Source organism: Cetorhinus maximus, chromosome 7, assembly GCF_964194155.1.
Source record: "Cetorhinus maximus chromosome 7, sCetMax3.hap1.1, whole genome shotgun sequence".
NCBI classification, from domain to species: domain Eukaryota; kingdom Metazoa; phylum Chordata; class Chondrichthyes; order Lamniformes; family Cetorhinidae; genus Cetorhinus; species Cetorhinus maximus.
In genome coordinates this window covers 61,749,565-61,768,619 of record NC_135885.1, presented here as the reverse complement: position 1 = coordinate 61,768,619, position 19,055 = coordinate 61,749,565, and the positions used below count along the sequence as shown (strand labels likewise).

The 19,055-nt window shown below is 43.0% G+C and overlaps 1 protein-coding gene and 1 long non-coding RNA gene across 3 annotated transcripts in view; one reads left to right on the top strand and one right to left on the bottom strand.

Moving 5' to 3' along the window:
• The window catches only part of LOC144682828 (PC3-like endoprotease variant B), an 898,333-nt gene that overhangs the window by 673,777 nt on the left and 205,501 nt on the right, over window positions 1–19,055 (top strand). The window lies entirely within an intron of this gene.
• Window positions 8,341–19,055, bottom strand: part of LOC144682829 (uncharacterized) — a 42,369-nt gene continuing 31,654 nt past the window's right edge. The window contains exons 3-4 of the long non-coding RNA XR_013577117.1: window positions 18,858–19,031; window positions 8,341–16,661 (exon numbers count right to left, since the gene is read on the bottom strand). This is a non-coding gene — a long non-coding RNA (uncharacterized LOC144682829). The remainder of the gene's footprint in view (window positions 16,662–18,857; window positions 19,032–19,055) is intronic.

Sequence of the window (19,055 nt, the reverse complement as noted above, 5' to 3'; positions counted from 1 at the left end):
TGTGAGAGTGAGTGAATGTTTGTGAGAATGAGTGACTGTGTGAGAGTGAGTGAGTGTGTGTGAGAGAATGAGTGTGTGTGAGTGAGTGAATATGAGAAAGTGAGTGTGAGAGAGTGTGTGAGCCTATGTGAGAGTGAGTGAGTGTGTCTGTGAGTAAGTGTGTCTGAGAGTGTGTGTGTGTGTTTGAGTGTGAGCAAGAAAGTGTGTGTGAGAGTGAGCGAGAGAATGTGTGTGAGAGAGAGAATGGGCCTGAGACTAGGAATGAGCCAGACAGATAGAGGCTGCTCGGTGCAGGGACACACACACACCACCTGCTCCGCTGCCTTCACCCTCCCCAAAAACCTATCCACACATCGCGCCCGGAGAGGAGGAAAACCTAAGCAAAAAGGCAACATGCTTCTAACCCCCACTTTCATATGAATTCCGCCGAGGCCAGCTCGGAGTGTGCATCACCAGAGGTGAACGCAAGGTCGGTGTCAGCTAAACCCAACTCCTTATCTCGACGCTGGACCCTCCTCCTTCTCTGGTGACCAGGACCTGGGGCCTAGTCTGTCTCTCTCTAGCTCTGCATCTTTAGCGAAAAGGATAAGAGGTTTTATTAGTTAGCTCTTTTTAAATGGCCTTTTTTTTTATGCTGATTTTGTTTTTGCTCATCAACATGTTTTCTTCATTCCTTAGCGTTTTTTTTTAATTCGTGTTTAATGTTGTGCCAAATCAGATCTCAGGCAGCTGCTGCTGGGTTTCTTGCAGAAGGGAATGGGAGGCTTACAAGAGTCTGCTATTTGGAGGCCTGGCAAAAGGGGTTATTTTTGGTCCAATAGAAACAGGAAGTGTTGGAAATGCACAGCGCATCTGGCGACATCTGTGCAGAGAGAAACAGAGGTCAGTGATCCTTTGTCAGAGCTAGAAGATTGTGGACCTGAAGCATTGACTCTGTTTCTCTCTCCACAGATGCTGTCTGGCCTGCTGAGTGTTTCCAGCATTTTCTGTTTAAATTTCAGATTTCCAGCATCTGTAGTTCTTTGTTTTCCTATTATATGCTCCATACTAAGCATTTGTAAGTGTGGTTAGTTTCAATTTAAAATGAAAAAACATTTACCACTCAATGCAAAGTATGTTTCTGTTAACAAAGCCCACTTGTGTGAATAGAATAACACATTATTGTAGGTGAATTGGTTGGTGCTAATTTACTGAAAGGCTTTGCTATTTTTAAACATGGGAGTGAAACCAGGAGGCATGCGCCAATAGAACATGTCACTGTTAGTTCAAGATATTCTCATTTGCACATGGGATTGTTGTTTGAGGTGCTTGTGAGGTTCAAGTCTTTTGTATGTCGCTGCCCGGATGTTGCACATGGCCAGGTTGAAGAAACAGAGCTGGTTGCATAATATGAACGACCAAGCAACGTGTAATTGTCTGACAAATCCATGGTTGTAAAGTATATCATACTGAAACCTGAGCTTTCGATGGGCTTTCTAAATATATGAAACAATTCAACCCTATTGTTTCCCAATTCCAGACACCCAAAGGATATGAGAGGGATGTTAAAGTGGGGCGGGGGAGGTGGAATAAGGGACCCAGAAACAGGAGAAGCACAAGGCCCTAGGTTTCTCTCCTTGACCCTGATCAAGGGACCCAGCACTGGGAAGTGGGAGGCTGCTGAATCTCACCCCTTGCTCTTTTATCTGACCCTCCTCCCACCCCCAACCAGCAAACTCCTCCCAGTGACCCCCATCTTGTCCTCTATTCCCCTGTGGTCTGGGTCCCTTGGTGATCCTGGGCCTCTGCTGGGTGCATTGCCAGCAACTGGTACCAGTGGTGCTGACAAGCAATGGAGAGCTGCTGGCCTTTGAATGGCCAACAGCTCTTGGGGGGGCAGGATTTTCACCCCCAGGATCCAAACTCCTGGGGAAGGCCTGTCGCTGCCTAGTTAAGTGTCAGATAGGTACTTTATTTGTGGGCTTTCTCCAATGGAGGCGACACTGGGCTTTCACCAGCTCTCCAGCTGGCGGATGAGATACCTGCCAACTGGATTTAATTCCGCCTACAATGTCTGATTTGCTGAATTTGTTTTCTACCACTCAGCATAAACTCTGTCACAGAATATCAAAAGTGCTAAAAAGAGAACACAGCAACCATCTTTATGGAATCAGATGCTTAAAATAGTGGCAGAGTTTACTGCTCTTTTACCATTTGTGTGGAAGCCACAATCAGACGTGATTATTTCAATGATAAACTTCCACAATCCATTATCTGCTCCAAAAACCAAATTAGGAGCTTCTACAAGGGCCTGTGCAAATCTGAGATGAAGCATCTGTTAAATGTTGCTATTCCCAGTTTAGAAGTCAAAAGAAATATTATGGCCAGGATTTTCCAGCCCCGCCCCCCGCTGGGATCTTCCTGTTCCACTGAAAGTCGATAGACTTTTGGCTGGCCTGCCTCATCCCCTACAGTGGGTCCTGCCATGCAGCGGCTGGAAAATCCTGACCCATATTCCTTTGTTCCTCTACAGGACTTTTCTGAACATTTATGCCGTGGACATGGCTCAAGAATAACCTAAGTTGAAATCTATTTCAGATGGGTTCCCATATCGGATTGTAGCCATTAGGATACTTGCAGAGATTATCATTCCACATCTTTCAAAGGGACTGCAGCAGATTGATGTCCACATTTAGTTATGATTCAAATATTCAAATTGATGTCCCTCACATTATACCTGAAACATTTTTTCACTAAATCATTTACTTTGGGGTCTTCTGTTGCAGGCACTCCTTATTTAAACAAAACCAGAAAATGCTAGAAACACTCGGCATGTCAGGCATCCGTGAAAAAAACAGATATTTCAGTTCTGGACCTTGCATCAATTCTGACCAAGAGCCAATATTTGACACATCTTGACTGTTCTCCCCACAGGGGCTGTTTCACCTGCTAATGTTTCCAGCACTTTCTGGTTTTGTTTCAGATTTCCAGCATCTTCAGTGTCTTCTTGCTTGAATATGCAGTTTGATATTGTTGATATTGCATGGCTACTAGCAAACATCATTGCTGGTCTTTGAATCCAAAGAAGTATTAGAAAATATAAGCCATCAAGTTGACAAGGCACTGGGACCAGATGAGATGCACCCAAGGATATTGAAGGAAGTGAGAGTAAACATTGCAGGGTCACTGGCCATAATTTTTCAATCTTCCCTAGACTCAGAGGAGGTGTCAGAGGACTGAAGAATTGCAAACATTCTGCTGTTGTTCAAAAAATGGTTGTAAGGATAAGCTCAGCAGTTACAAACCAATCAGTTTAACTTCAGTGGTGGGCAAGATTCTAGAAACAATAATTTGGGATAGAATTAGTAGTGACATGGAAAAATATGGGTTGATAAGGAAGAGCCAGCATGGATTTCTAAAGGGGAAATCGTGTTTTGCTAACTTGCTGGAGTTTTCTGAAGAGGTAACAGAAAAGGTCAATGAGGGTAGTGTTGTTGATATGGTGTACATGGACTTTCAAAAGGCATTTGATACTGTGCCACACAACAGACAGTGTGAAAAGCTATTGCTCATGGAATAGAAGGGACAGTAGCAATGTGGATACAAAATTGGCTGAAAAATAGGAAGCAGAGAGTAATGGTCAATAGACTATGACTGGTATTTTTCAGGCTGGAGGAAGGTTTGTAGTGGAGTTCCCCACTGGTCGGTATGGGGACCCTTGCTTTTCCTGATATATATTAATGATCTAGATCTTGGTGTGCAGGGGACAATTTCAAAGTTTGTGGATGATACGAAACTTGGGAGTGTTGTGAACTGCGAGGAGGATACTGTAGAACAAAAGGACATAGACAAGTTGGTGGAATGGGCAGATGGGTGGCAGATGAAGTTCAGTGTGGAGAAGTGTGAGGTGATGCATTTTGATAGGAAGAACATGGACAGATAATAGAAAATAAGGGGTGAAATTTTGAAGGTGGTGCAGGAGCAGAAAGGCCTGGATGAATGTGCGCAAAGATAATTGAAAGTGGCAGGACAGGTGGAGAAAGCAGTTAATAAAGCATATAGTATCCTGGGCTTTATTAAGAAGGACATAGAGTACAAGAGCAAGGAGGTTAAGCTGAATTTATATAAGACACTTGTTAGACCTCAGCTGGAGTATTGTGTACAGTTCTGGGCGCCACATTATAGGAAGGATGTGAACACATTGGAAAAAGTGCAGAAGAGGTTTACATGAGTGGTTCCAGCAATGAGAAACTTCAGTTACGAAGATAGATTGGAGAGGTTGGGACTGTTCTCCTTGGAGAGAAGAAGGCTGAGAGGAGATTCGATAGAGACGTTCAAAATCGTGAGGGGACTGGGCAGAGTCGATAGGGAGAAGCTGTTCCCACTCTTAAAATGGTCAAGAACGAGAAGCACAGATTTAAAGTGATTTGCAAAAGAAGCAAATGTGACGTGAGAAAAAACTTTTTCACACAATGAGTGTTTTGGGTCTGGAATGCACTGTCTGGAAGTGTGATGGAGGCAAGTTCAATCGAGGCAATCAAGAGGGTATTAGATGATTATTTGAATAGAAACAATGTGCAGGGGTGCGAGGAAATGGCAGGGCAATGGCACTGTGACCTAATGCTCATCTGAAGAGCTGGTGCAGACACGATGGGCCAATTGGCCTCCTTCTGTGCCGTTAAAATTCTGTGATTCTGTGATGAAAGAAATATGTATTTCATGGATTTTTATCCTTTAATGACATCTAGGCTGCAGTCATTGTTCATGGGTTGATTGCTTCAATTCTGGTCTTTTGTGCATCCCCAATTTTCTTTGCTCCACCATTGGCTCCACCTTCAGCTGTCTAAACTTCTCTGCCTTTCTACCTCTCTCTTCTCCTTTAAGACTCTCCTTAAAACCTACTTTATAAGCTTTTGTCACCTGTCCTAATATCTCCTTTTGTGGTTTGGCACCAAATTTTTTTGATGATGCTCCTGTGAAGTGCCTTGGGATGTTTTACTGTGTTAAAAGTGTTATATGTATGCAAGTTATAAGTGATAATCCCTTCTTCCCCTTGGTGTAAAATTAATCCTTTCTATCCAATGAACAGGTTTGGGTCTTGATGGGTCACAGTTCTCAGTTTGTGAATCTTAGCAAAAGAGTAAAAATGAATAAAGACTGGCAGAATGCCAGAAGAAGGAACTAAAAGTGTAAATGTCCCTGTTTAATGTTGCTTTGAGAATTCTCACCTCACAAATAAGAGAAAGAGAAAGTTGTGTTTTTTTGCCCCAATAATAAATGCTGATTTAACTTGTTACTGCTTTGGTTAGCTTTTGGACAACTGACAGAGAGAAAAATGTAATGACCAGAGTAAACCTGTATCAGATTGGTTCTTGTTACAATTGTCTCTGGCAACAGCTGTTAACATTTTTTTATGACTAAAAAGGCAACATGAACCTAGAGCTTCGATTGCTTTGCACCCATTTTTTGGGCTTTTAGTGACCTCCTGAACCTCCAATATAACAGGTGGAAAGTACATGTTCATTACTAACCAGAAATGTGCCACCTTCCATATTAGTATAGGCAAAAAAAAGGCCTCCAGAGCCCATGCCTGAAGCAGGCGTTAGGCTGTTTGCATATGCAAACATTTGCATATCCACCTGTTAATTTCCCCTCTGCAACATAGGGTTGCTCTGAATGCAACTGGAACTGAGTTAATTCTGAAAAACCAGGGCTGCATATGGCCTCACAACCGGTCCTTACCACAGGCCCAGCACCAAAAGGATACGGTCCATGATTGGCCTGCAAAGTCTTTGCTGCAAACTGCTTTTCAGAGAGTGAAAAGTTTGCAGTTGGAATACAGGAGGGCGATGGGACAGGTCCATGTGAACAGGGGGAGGAGGATGGAGGGCCATAATTTCATGCAGCAGAACAGCCTTTTAACTCTTTCATAGAGAACCTCCTCCAGTGAATAACCCCATTTTCACCTTCCATTTCAAATGATGATATCCAATGGGTGGAGACTGCACAAATAGCACATGCTTTGTACTCAACTTGACTTCGTATTACATTGGAGCAAGTATTACATTACATTGGAGCAGGAGAGGGCATTCAGCCCCTCAAGTGTATTCTATTATCCTATTAGATCGTGACTGAACTGTCCTTATTCCATACCCCTTGATCCTCATACAGAAAAATAAACTGAAATTTTCTAATGACTCAGCAGCCTTTGGGGGCACAATTTAAGACTACCATGAACCTTTGTGTGAAAAAGTGCTTCCTGATTTCACTCCTAAATAGCCTAGCTCTATTTTTAAGGTAATGCCCAATTGGTCTGGATTCCTCAATTAGCGGAAAAGATTTCCCTGTATTTACCCTTTACCATTTTAAACATTTCAATCAGATCACTCTTCCATCTTTAAACTCCAGACAATACATGCTAAGTTTATTCCACCCTATCTTCATAATTTAACCGTTTAAGCCCAAGTATTATTCTAGTGAATTTGCTCTACAACCTTTCCAAAGCCATTGTATTATTTTTGAGTAAAAACAGAAAATGCAGAAAATACTCAGCAGTTCTACTTTTTGATTAATATTCTTCTTGAGGTTCAGTGCCCAAAGCTGAATGCAGTATACAGTGTTCATTGTACTTATAACCAAGTCTCCTCTCTACCCACACAAACAACTCTGAAACACTAATGAAAGAGAGAAGAAAATTTGAATGCCCATGACAGCGATGAAGTGATCTGTTTCCTGCAGCAGTGCTTCCTATTGGTGTATTCCTGTCTAAGGGGTGTGTTTGATCTACATTTCAACCATAAACTGTGCTGGAGTTCCTGCCAGTATTAATTCTTTTCGTGCATGTGGGCTATATAGGGCACTGTTCCGGGCTGCTCTTGGCGTACAGTATTAACAGGAATTGTGTCCTCCTACCTCTGAACCCTTTTCCAAGATGGTGACTTGGATGATTGAGGAGGGGTGTTGTGGGGTGAAGTCATCAAGAAAGGGCTGACAGCCTGCCTGGCTTTTCAACGGGTATAGGTGAAGTCCATAGGTCACACATTCTGACCCACACATCTCTTAGGCCAGTGCTTCCCAAACTTTTTCCCACTGTGACCCCATTTTGAGGCTTGAAAATTGCTGTGACCCCAGGGTATGAGCCAGATAGGGGTGGGGGTTGGTGGTTAGAGTAGGGAACAAAGGTTGGATAGCTATGCAAGCGAGGGAAGCTGTGAGGGCGAGAATTTGTTTAAACTGCTGAGTTTTTAAATAAAAAGCACCTGCCTTTTTGCTGGCCTTTTGGCAGCTGGAATCACGCCTCAAAGATCCGTCAGTTAGGCCATGCCCACCATCAAAAAAATCACAGGGGTTTCAAGGGGCCTCGCAGCTGTTAACACTCGGTTGGATCTCTATGGCAACCATTGCTGCTTCGGAGCTTGCAACTCCAAAATTTTGCCTCACAACCCCACTGGAGGTTGTGACCCACAGTTTGGGAAGCCCTGTCCTAGGCTGCTTTGTTTGCAAGTTGCTAGTGGGATTAAGGGCTGATGTGCTAATGCAGAAAAGTGATGGACCTTTGTATAGCTACCAATGAATGTTGAAGTAGCCTAGCACAGCTGGGGGAATGAGGCAGGGGAACTATCTGGTCTCTGGCGCAAGTATTTGTGCGAATATCACTATGCATCCAGAATATGATTTTAAAGCTCAAGGCTTAGATTTTCTTCTTGCCGCTAGAGAAGAGTCAGAGTTAGCTTTCCTCCTGATGCCCTGGCCCACCACAAATGACCTTGACCAATTTCCCACGTTGGGCTGCTTAATCATGCAGGGCTGCCTCCTCTATAAGAAATGGAAACCTCTTGCTCTCCCTGAGGAAAGTTCTATTGGTGTGCGGTGGGCCTGAGGTCCGACTATTTACAGGAGGTAGAAGTTCAAGCTGGAACTGACGATTTTAGGCTTTGGACTGAGCTAAGAAATAAAAAGGCAAGGATTGAGGCCCAATTTGAGGGAGGGATGCCTCACTACAAGGTCCTCGGGGCATTGAAGAGGCTTCCACCACTGCCCCAGGAACTAATTTGACCTGGTAGTCCTGGGATAGCAGGAGGCAAGGAAATAGACAGACTTTTTGTGCTGCGTTGCACCCATCTTAATTTAAATGTGGCAAGTGGGTAAGTAGTGGCCAGCAGCTGATACGAACAGGGGTAGGAAGAGGGAAGTTGAGGTTTGGATGGAAATGCAGTGGTCAGCCTCCCTGCTCAATTTTCCTGCCTTTTTTCTCCACTATCCTGCCTGACTTCATATGGGACAACACAGGAGAATCCAGGCTATAGCCTAATACAGTTCATTGTAGTCCAATATAAACCACTGACCTCCTGTATTGGTTTGTAATTGCTTAATTTATTATTCATTATTCCATATACAATTGTTATTTACATAGTTTGTACGCTGTTACTAATTTGGGTTTAGTTACACTCTAGTAGAAAACTGTGGACATTTGGCTTAGTTTCTGATCATTTTTTCCCATCTTTTAACTGTAATAGAAGCACTTCCTTTAAAATACGAATAGTGGCGGGAGGGGTCATTGGTAGTAATAAGATTATCACACTGTGACACAGGATTTTAATACTGGGACTTTGCAGTTATAGTCACTGGAGCCGGGATTAGCAGCAAAGGTCAACAGTACTTCCTAGCACCAAGAATAAGAAAATTCAGCACAGCACAATATAGATAGTCTAAGGCTTTACATCCTCACTCCAAAGGATTATAACTGAATTACATATCGCAAAAAAAAACATAGTTGCAGAACCCTAGAAATGTTTCAGTGTGGGATTATCATTTGATCAAAGAATTTATTTTCAGAGGAGCCAGAAGGCAATAGTGTACATTCCTAATGTACATGCTGCATTTAATTCTACTTACTTGATGGTGGCTCCTATGTTGAATCAAAAAAGGAACCTCAATATGAAATAATGTGGGAGTGGATTCATTTTATTATTTGTACAAGTTTGCGTCTAACCATTTTTCATGGTGCAATAATTCTTAACGATAAACAAGTTCTGTCTTTTTCACTGCCGGTGTGCACAACATCATAATTCAAGCTGCTGAGAGAAATGTCAGAGTCTGCTAATGTTTCTGCTCAAACACAGTCAATTTTTAACTATTCTGTGTTAATTTTTGTTTAAAAAATGTTAAAACAACAGTCCACCAAAGGAATCTGTTCCTATTATTAATCAAGCTAAAGGAGAACATTTGATTCAGCCCACAAAACTAGCCAGTCTAAAAATATCAGAGTCTGTAAACTCAGTAAAATCATCAGACACAGTTATTAATTCTGGAACACTTTTCTCAAATTGTACACAAGGACACATTTTCAGCAATCTTCTTCCCAATTCCCCTCCATTCTTTTAAATCTATTTAGTTACAGTCCTAGCCCTTCCAGACAATGAGGCAAGATACCAGTCTTTCATTTACTGCTAATAGGCTTGAATTGCACAATCGCACATGTGCAGCAAAACATTTTTTTCTCCTGGATTCAATCAGGGAGAGTGGAAAATTACAGCGAGATGTACAATTTCACAGGATTGTGACCCTGTGACCTCTACATTAGAATGACAACCCTGAATCTAGTTTTGTTAGTGCAACATAGAGTACAGTTTTTTTTAAACAGTTTTATCAAATATATTTGGCCCAATTGGTGCAAGTGGTATAAAAGTAAAGGTAAAATCTAAATTTTAAAATTCTTTGCAAGTTTTATTCCTCATTCTAGAAACCCCAGCCTGAAAGAGCAACAGTCAACCTTGTAACGGAGAAAAAAGATAACTTGCATTGACATGGCCTTTTTTTTTACAACCTCGGGATGTCTCAAAGCACTCCAAAACCAATGAAGTATTTTGGTCTGTGGTCCATTGTTTACATATCACCTTTACATACTCTTCCATCTCCACTCACGTAGCTGTGACCTGTGCTTCAACAGCTGTGTGGCCTTTGGCTCAAAACAGGGCTACTTTTCTAAACTGCATTGCTGAAACAACACATCAAATGAATTGGGGCCAAGTGATGGAATTTTCTGCTCTTGCATTATTGCACCCACTTTGGCAAGGAAACAATTTTGACCACCAGCCATAATAGCGAGCAGCAGCCTTTTAAGAGCAATATCATTCCTCTCAGCCAAACCACATGCATGTATCCTATCTGCAGGGATTATTCAGAAAATGAAGGGGTGGGGTTTACCTCTCAACATTCTGCAAGGCCAGTTTTCCCCAATGCTAAATGTCAATTATTTTTTTGTTGAACTTGAAAAATCATTTTGTTCCTCAGTGAGCATTAGCATCGTCACACAGTATTCTTCTGTGTAATCAAATAATTCTGTCATTCTTAGTAAACAGGCAGTCTGGGAACTAGTAAGTCCTGCTGGTTCTCCCATGTCCTCTGCCCTACTTGGCTTTGCTTGATCTTACTCTGTGAACATGTCCAGCAAATTGAGCCTTGTTATTGGATCTATGCTGCTGTGTGGATTCAAACAGTTGAATCAATGAGGTAGAAATTTGTTTAGATACTGCACCCTTTCCAGGTGTAAGATTGGCATGAAGCATGCCAAGTTAACAATGAGGCATCCTGTGCCCAATCTGCACAGGGATTGGTCCCTTTGCAAAATTCCTTGGGACCATTTTATAGGCATCCTGAGTGAATGCCTGAAATAAGCATTAGGCCCCTTAATATATTAATGAGGGAGCTAAAGCTCGTTGAAAGGCACCTTTACAAAATTAGTTATCAATGACTGGGACTGGTCGGACTAATGTCATATGATGAAAGTGTCTAAGAAGAATTTTTTTTTAAGTATTGTATTAACCATGTAATTAAAGAACAAAGATTTAGGAAAGAGGTTGAAAAATTTTAAAATATAAATAAAAACAAAGATATACAAATGAGTTCTAATTGCCTATATATTGTTTAAACATTAAGTTACTTAATATATATCCTGTGACATATGTTAGTTTACAATCTTTACATTCTGCATGCGAAAATTAAATAATTATCTTTGATGCACATGAACTCCTCATAAAACAAATGGTTTACTGCAGTCAGTCAAGGTCCTGAAATATTGGTACTGTACTTCAACAGGTATCTTCACAAATGTCAATGTCTATCTTCTGTGCAAAAGACAACTGTTGCACTAATTTAGGAAACAACAAAATGTACAGGCATTCCTTTTGTTGTTTATATTAATTAAGTGCCCACTTTACTAAGTGGAATGTCATTTTACAATTATCTACAAGGTGGTTAAGGTTATGCATGAGTTTAGCATAGCATTTGACTCTAACATAGTAATGATGGCATATTGTAAACTCAGGCCTTGAATTACGCAGGAACTGCCTGCATGGTAAAAGAAATCACAGCAGCTGCTAGGAACAAGGCAGTGTTGCAGTCTACTGCAGCATCATCATTTGCCTGATGCTTTCACGCCAACATCTTGGACTAGAATGACCATCACATCAGCAGGCACATGACATCATTGCAATATAGTGTCGTAAAATACTTCACTCAGATGACAGCCATTAGGCACATTGCAAATTAAGAAAGTAAGAACCCATTTAGGTTTACCATTTATTGTGTCCTTTCAAGTAAAGTCTACAAGCATTAATATCGGTTCCATAACTGCTGCATTGCAAATAAAGGCTGTGCATTGGTTTGGTTAAAGTACTTGTGAAAAAAAATTAAAAAGCATTGGGAAGTTTATCTAGCTTTTGAACAACATCCAGCTCTTTTTTTCTTTTATTGTAGGTTGTTACTGTGTGGACAGCATCCAGAGCACTTTCACTTTGCTCTGACAGAAACAATCCATCAAGGTGACTGATGTGGGTGGTGAAGTGCAGAAGGAGACTGTCTGCACAGTTGTGCCAAAGAGATACAGTTCAGTCTATTGAGATACAGAGGCCAGTATTTTCAGCAGTGGCTACAGGTGCCAAGGATTTTGGAGGCACAATAGTTATAGTACTGTCACATGAGGACAGATTGCTTTGCGCAGTGCTGGATTAGGAGTCTCCGATTCTATGACTGTATTGTTTACATTTACTAGCACAGCATTTTTAATGGAAATTTAAAATTATTGCTCGTGAAATTTTTGTAAAATCCATAGCTGGACCTTGATGACATTTTCACTGGGTTATTAACACTGTTTAACAATACACCAAAATTTGTATTATGTACTAACGCTGCAGTGTGGGAAAGGCTTCTAATAAAAATTTCAAGGATTTTTCAAGGGTGGACTGGGCTTGACCTGCTGCCCAGAGAGGTAACAAATAGTGTCATGGGATACGATTTCCCTGCAGGCTTCGGGACCCCTATATCCAGACAGACTAGGGGTCCTGAGCCCACACTTGCTGCAGGGATACCGGCTGAACAGTTTTACCGGAGGCAACCTCCTGGTTGGCTGCTTCCAAGCCCGCCATCCAGGTAAGGACAGCGGATGCACTGCCAATGCTGCTGGCCCAATCAGACGGCTAACAGAACTAGAGCCTCGGCAGCCCCACTGGGAGGTGGGCATTGCTGAAGCAGCTCAGGGGAACAAGAAGGTGAAGACATAAGTAAAAAAAAGACAATCAGAGAGGCCAAGTAGGCAGGGCCCATTGGGCCACAGGGGTGGCTTTTCCTGTCCACAGCCCCCTCCTTGAGGCACAGAGCCTCCAACTCCAATGGCCCCCTGGATGGCCACAGGGAGGCTGTCCCCTTAAAGCTGGCGAACCTCCATTCGTCAGAGAGAGCCACTCTGCTGCCAATAAAATGCCAGCAGGCCTGATCAACCCTAATAGGGTCCTTACATATTCAAATTGTTTTCCTACCTCCTACCCACTGTTATCAGAATTTAAAATGTAGGAGTGGAGAATCAGTTTCACAGATACCTTGCTGAATTATGAATCCCATTTAACTTTGATGAGGAGTTTGTTGGTCCTGCAACTGAGAAAAAGTGTTCCATTAAACTTCCACCTTTCAGCCCAGCCAGAGATGCTGTTGTCATTCTAGTGGGCTGTTACATAAGTTCAATCATAATACATTTTGATCAGTTGATGAATATTTATTTGGTAAAGCAAGCCTTTATTATAACTTTTTTCCACCTTGGCACTTGGAACTGTATTTGACATAAACAAGCCAAGCAAATAACCTACCACTTGGAACCTTGAACGGGTGTGCAATTTACCAAATGTAGCACATCAGAGCTCATTCTAGGAAGAGAAGTCACATTCTCAACTCCAAACTGGGAGCTGGATGATACGCTGAGGTGGGCTCCCTGCCTCCCAACATGTCAGCAATGAGCCTGCCTCCACTTGCCTGGCTCAAATTTTCAGCTGATGGGCCTTTAATTATTATGAGGCGAGGCTTCTGCCCCTCTTCAGAAGGCAATCCTGCCTCATGGAGCTGCCGGCCATTTGAAGGCCAGTAGCACTTTCAAGAGTGATGGCCTCTGCAGGTCTACAGCTAAGCCAAGGAGGAAGCAGTCAGTGATGGACCTGGACCTCCAGGTAAGTCCGGGATCTCAACAGGTCTAGGAAGGGATTACTGGGTCATGTGGCGGGTGTGCATGTTGGTTGGGGTCAGGTGGAGAGGCTGGAAGCAGAGTGGAAAATCTGTGGAGGTAGACCCTCCGAATGGCAACGGGAACCAGAAAGGAGGCACGGCTCACCTTTCGCTGGCCAGCAGGCCACAGGGACATACCTGCTAGGCTGCACATTGGGCACAGGCCTCTCCCACCACCCATTAAAATTGAGTGGTGGCAGGATGGGCCCTTAAGTGGGTCTCAATTGGACCATGGGTGGGCAGCCCAAACAACACCTCTCCTGCTGCTTGTAAAACACAGTGAGGTGGGGAGGCTGTCAGCAGGCAGGCCGCCAATGGCACCGCATCCAATTTTATGGGTCCACCCAGCTGCATTCCAGCCCACAAGCGGCCCATGAAATCCAGCCATGGATGTTTGCTGATTCCAGATTTTCCATAATTACTTTCTCCTGCTCCACCAGGATTTCTGCAAACATTTAACTGTGTCAGTATGATTTCGAAAAAAAAACAATGGACAGTGCAGTGGACAAAAGTAAAGTACTGCAGATGATGGAAATCTGAAATAAAATCAGGAAATGCTGGAAACATTCAGCATGTATGGCAGCATCTGTGGAGAGAGAAACAGAGTTTACGTTTCATGTCTGTGACCTTACATCAGAACTGGGAAAAGTTAGAGAAGTAATTAGTTTGAGCAAGTGAAAAGGGGGGAAGGTGGGAAGGAGAACCAGAGGGAAGATCTGTGATAGGGTGGAGGGCAGGAGAGATTAGATGATATAAGGATGCATGGTTCAAGGTCAAGTGGAATAAATAAAGAACAAGAGGTGTGTCTAGAAAAGGTGTGAATGGCAGTATCATGGATAGCTGCTGTGCAAATGCAAAGAAAAGGGAAAAAGAGAGAAAAAAAAATAAACCAGCAAAGTAAAAGAAAACAAAATGGAGGAAGATATTATGATCTAAAATTGCTGAACTGAAGGTTGAGTCCAGAAGGCTGTAAAGTGCGCAGTCAAAAGATGAAGTGCTTTTCCTCAACCTTGCATTGAGCTCCCTTGGAACATTGTAGCAGGCCAAGGGCAAAAAGATTAGAGTGGGAGCAAGGTGGAGAATTAAAATGACAGCAAGAGGAAGCTCGGGGTCATGCTTGCGGACTGAATGGAGGTGTTCTGCAAAGTGGTCACCTAATCTGTGTGTGTCTCCCCAGTGTAGAGGAGACCACATTGTGAGCAACAAAATATTAAACTAAATTGAAAGAAGTGCAAGTTAATTACTGTTTCATTTGGAACAAATGTCTGGGGCCTAGGATGATGAGAAGGGAGGAAGTAAAAGAGCAGGTTCATCACTTGCATGGAAAGGTGCCTTGGGAAAGTGAGGCGATGGGACTAACTGAGGAGTGGACAGGGTGTCGGAGTGGGAACAGTCCTTAAGAACGCTGAGGAGGGAGGGGGAGATATGGTTAGTGGTGGCACTTTGTGGAAATGGGGCAGGATGATCCGTTGAATATGGAGGCTAGTGGGGTAGAAGGTGAGGACAAGAAGAACACTATTATGGATCTGGGAGGGAGGAGAATGGGTGAGAACAGGAGTGCGTGAAATAAAACAGACATGGTCAAGGGTCCTGTCAACCACAGTGGGTGGAGCACTCGGTCAAGGCAAAAGGAAGGTATATTGGAAATGCTGGTATGGAAGTTTGCATCATCAAAGAGCTGGTTTTCATGTGCTACATTAATACTGTACAATTTTGCATTTCTATGGGTAGCATCCTGTTGCCATGGCTCATGACTGCCCCATTGCCCATGAAAGTTAGTCACTTCCCTGAGCAAAGGACACTGTCTTGGTGTACACTGAAACAATGTCTAAGGGCTGCAATGATTGGCCTCTAACAATCTCAGTCATCTTCCTTCATATCACATAAGACTCAGCCATTGGAGAGTTCTCTATTTGAACCCGATTGGCCTCAATGTTTCCATATTCAGTAAAATAGCACTTGATGTTGAGGAAAGCTATTCTTACGTCTCATCTGCCATTTAGCTCTAACATCCATGTTTGGGTTAAAGCTGGAATGAAGTCTGAAACTGAGCAGTTCTGGAAAAACCCAAACTATTGTTGATCGAGGTTGCTTGATGGCCTCAGTGATGACTCCTTCTATCACTTTCCTAATTATTAAGTGTAGATTGATAGGATAGTAATTGATCGGGTTAGATTTAACCTGTTCTTGTGCATAAGACAATTGTCACATTGTTGAGTAGATGCCAGTGTCATAGTTATACTACACAGGCTCCAAACTAAGACTGGTATTTGTGGAATGACTGCAGCCTGAGATCCCTCTATTTAAAGATATTGAAATCATAGTTTTGATGCTATGCAGGAGGTTGCATTAGCTCACAATTATTTTTCACAAATTGGGTGCATAAGTTTTTGGGTTTGGTATTAGCTTAAAAAGGATGATGCCCTCCTACAATATAAGAGTATAGTACATCTGTTTAGATGCTCACAAGATCACTTGTCTCTGTGCATTACAACCTTTCCTGTTGGATTGCATTGAAATTTCCTACAGAAATACTTTTAGATTTTATTTATGAAGGATTCCTTTGAAGTTGCAGTGTTTCATACACTATTTAACCTTGCAAGATGGATTAGGCTATCTCTTTTTTTATTCTCTTGAAGAGGCCCCCTCTTATCTGACTGCAGGATATTAATCAACTGGGAGTCTAGAAAAAAGAAAAGAATAAACCACAGAACATGATGCAGTGCTTACTACCTCTAAACACATCAGTTTCTTTTTTCCTCAATGTGCTGTTATTCCAACCAGATGGATGAAAACATTCTGTGGCCTTTCACTGCAACATTCTTGGAAAAAATGTTGTCACCATGAAAGGATGCAGGTACATTTTTAAGGTTTTGTTCCCCATCATTTTTTTTGCATGTCCTTTTCTTTTGTTTTTCCTTTTCTAATTTCAGACGCCCGCCCCTCCCCCGCCCCCTCTTTTGATGGCGATGGTTCATAGTGGGTTGCTGTTCCGCAGCGAGCAGCAGATTTCCAATGTCTTATCCAAGTGGTCACTCTTCATATGTGAGTGTCTGCAGGCAATTCAGCTGTGTGGGAACATCATATCCAAAATCAGATTCTATTCACATCTGACGCTCCGGACACAAAAGCACCTAGATTTAAAACAATTATCAGGTAATATCAAACCGTGTTAAAACAGAAAGTATAAAAACAAGCACAAATGCTAAGCCTATGATAAAACTGCATCATAGGGACTTGTATGAAAGGAAGAATTGGGAAGAAAACCTAAATACTTCACCCATTAAGAGCCTTGGTGCAAACCTTAATCGTTTAATTTATAACGTTATGGATTTGTCGCCAGGCGTGGAGCTTTGCTCACCAGGGTTGCATATTGGGAATTGACATGCGCACACCCTACAATTTCCCTTCCATTTATAACTTTAATTCCTTTATGGCATTACTGGACCCTCTGTTTTCTCAAAGACCTAGAAATCTGCTTCAGTACAAGGTATTCATCACCTGTACATTGTTATCTCCATCAAATTAGCGAGAGTGGGTTAGTTATAATGATATTATAGGGGCTAAATTGGAGAGCTGCTGAGAATGGGATTGGGATGTGTGATTGTCTCACGCCGGCCCATTTGATGTAATGCAGGAAGCATGGCATCTTCATGCTGTCCGCTTAGTGTCTGCAGCCCGTGCTAACCATGTGTTGATTGGCTGTATGCATCAGCAGAAGAGCCAAAATTGTAACTTGCTAGCACTACTTAAAGCTAGTTTGGGCATCTTAAAGGGAAAGTGCATAGTGGCTGGAGCAGATGCTGGGAGTCCTTTGTCAGTTGAATCTGACCTTGGAAAGAGAGATGATAGCTAGACATGGGAGAGTGCGGGTGCCAAAGTTCTCCAACTCTGCACTGGAGGTCCTGGTAGAGGAGGCAGAAAGGAGGAGCGATGTCCTATATCTGCAGGGGGCAGGAGGCTCTCCAGACACAAAGTCAAAAAGCAGTGGGAACAGATAGCTGTGGAGTTCAATGCCAGGAATATAGTCTCTGTACCTGAAGAAGTGCCGCAAGAAGTTTAATGACAAATGGTCAGAGTTTGTGAATGAACCTTCAGATATCATTTGCTACCAGTTGCACCACTAACCTCAGTCATTGCTCAGCTCACCACACTACAATCCCTCACCCACCAGCAATCTCTATCAATCACAACTCATATCTAACATGCACATGCTTCATTCATCCTCACACACTTCGCACTGTTACAAGCTTCACTCCCACATTGCACATCTTGCACATACTTCCTGTTATTCATTCACAAAAAGCACATCATCCAAAAACGTTGCACAACACACACTGACAAACTTCCCTACCTCTCGCAGGAAAAAGTGATGCACAACCAAAGGCAGCTGGAACTAACAGCGAGGAGCAGGCATTGCCAGCATGCTGTAATCCCCACTGAGGAGACGGTGCTAGCCATTGTTGGAATGGCCATTACTGGTGCCATGGGCTAGAAGGGGGCTAAATCCACTGAAGATGACAGTATGTTCATCCTTTATCCGCCTTCTTACATCCCACTTCTCCCTCATCCCCAATCTCTTTTGACTTACGGGTTGCAGCTGGTGTGAGCATGCACTACTTATATTCCCCGTCCCCTCAACACAACCCTAACCATACCCCTTTTTCCTTCCAGATACACAAGAACTGCAAACTGGTGAGGCAGTGGAGGAACAGCAGTAAGACAGTAACGATGAAGACATATAGCGTCATTTGCTTTCACACTTGCAGTCACCAGCTCAGATATTCACACGGCACATATCTTAGAAGATAGCATAGAGGTGGGATTTGCATGTGGTGAGGCACTGGCCATGAGTGGTCTGTGGCATGGGCAGGGGGCAAGGATAGCTCAAGTGCCAGCTCGCCAGAGGGTGAGGCGGTGCGCACATTCTGCTGCAGAGGAAACTCAGATAAGGACTTCAGTGGGCCAGGATGCAGATGATAGCTGATGGGTCCACATACTAAAATCTTTGTGCATTAGGAAGCCTGTCAGAAAGCCTGCATTGTCAAGGAGCATGGAGGACTTCTGCACCAAGTTGGCACAGGGCTTTGACAGAGCTTGGAGCACATCTTTTTCAGCATGGAACTGGTGACCAATTCAGTACACACCTTCGTGGACCTAACCATGATGCAGCATCTGATGGCCAATATTTCAGCCCCAATGCAACTTCCACTGAGTGTTGCCACTGACTGCTGCAATGGAATCTCAGACTGAGGTCTTAAAAGGTTGGTTTGCTGCCAAGCTACATCCATTCCTTTCACAGGCGATGCTGCAGGGTATATGGTACTCACCTTGGCAGAATGTAAAATATCATTCACACACTTGCAGAACTACAGCCAGATTCCCTGAATGACAACTCAGCTGCTGACCTTCTCTGCCACTTCTGTGCAGGCTTGATTCATTGGGCGGGAAAATGTCCTCCTTCTGTACCTTGGGAAGAGGACTTCCCACCTTTGCCAAGTATCCTGGGGGAGATGCAGGGAGCCATC